General features: G+C 59.1%; 1 non-coding gene across 1 annotated transcript; it reads left to right on the top strand.

Annotated features, from left to right (window-relative positions):
- Positions 1 to 74: 74 nt before the first annotated feature.
- Positions 75 to 230, top strand: LOC123178489 (5.8S ribosomal RNA). Its single transcript, XR_006489617.1, has one exon. It is a non-coding gene; the product is annotated as a 5.8S ribosomal RNA (ribosomal RNA).
- Positions 231 to 880: the final 650 nt, after the last annotated feature.

Consider the following 880-nt stretch of genomic DNA (forward strand, 5'->3'; position numbering starts at 1 on the left):
AACACTGTGCCTAACCCGGGGGCATGTCTAGCTTGCTAGCCGTCCCTCGTGTTGCAAATCTATTTAATCCACACGACTCTCGGCAATGGATATCTCGGCTCTCACATCGATGAAGAACGTTGCGAAATGCGATACCTGGTGTGAATTGCAGAATCCCGCGAACCATCGAGTCTTTGAACGCAAGTTGCGCCCGAGGCCACTCGGCCGAGGGCACGCCTGCCTGGGCGTCACGCCAAAACACGCTCCCAACCACTCTCAACGGGAATCGGGATGCGGCATCTGGTCCCTCGTCTCTCAAGGGACGGTGGACCGAAGATTGGGCTGCCGGCGTACCGCGCCGGACACAGCGCATGGTGGGCGTCCTCGCTTTATCAATGCAGTGCATCCGGCGCGCAGCTGGCATTATGGCCTTTGAACGACCCAACAAACGAAGCGCACGTCGCTTCGACCGCGACCCCAGGTCAGGCGGGACTACCCGCTGAGTTTAAGCATATAAATAAGCGGAGGAGAAGATACTTACAAGGATTCCCCTAGTAACGGCGAGCGAACCGGGACCAGCCCAGCTTGAGAATCGGGCGGCTGTGCCGTCCGAATTGTAGTCTGGAGAGGCGTCCTCAGCGACGGACCAGGCCCAAGTCCCCTGGAAAGGGGCGCCTGGGAGGGTGAGAGCCCCGTCCGGCCCGGACCCTGTCGCCCCACGAGGCGCCGTCAACGAGTCGGGCTGTTTGGGAATGCAGCCCAAATCGGGCGGTAGACTCCGTCCAAGGCTAAATACAGGCGAGAGACCGATAGCGAACAAGTACCGCGAGGGAAAGATGAAAAGGACTTTGAAAAGAGAGTCAAAGAGTGCTTGAAATTGCCGGGAGGGAAGCGGATGGGG

The sequence above is a fragment of the Triticum aestivum genome, unplaced genomic scaffold, assembly GCF_018294505.1.
Source record: "Triticum aestivum cultivar Chinese Spring unplaced genomic scaffold, IWGSC CS RefSeq v2.1 scaffold59825, whole genome shotgun sequence".
Classification (NCBI taxonomy): Eukaryota; Viridiplantae; Streptophyta; class Magnoliopsida; order Poales; family Poaceae; genus Triticum; species Triticum aestivum.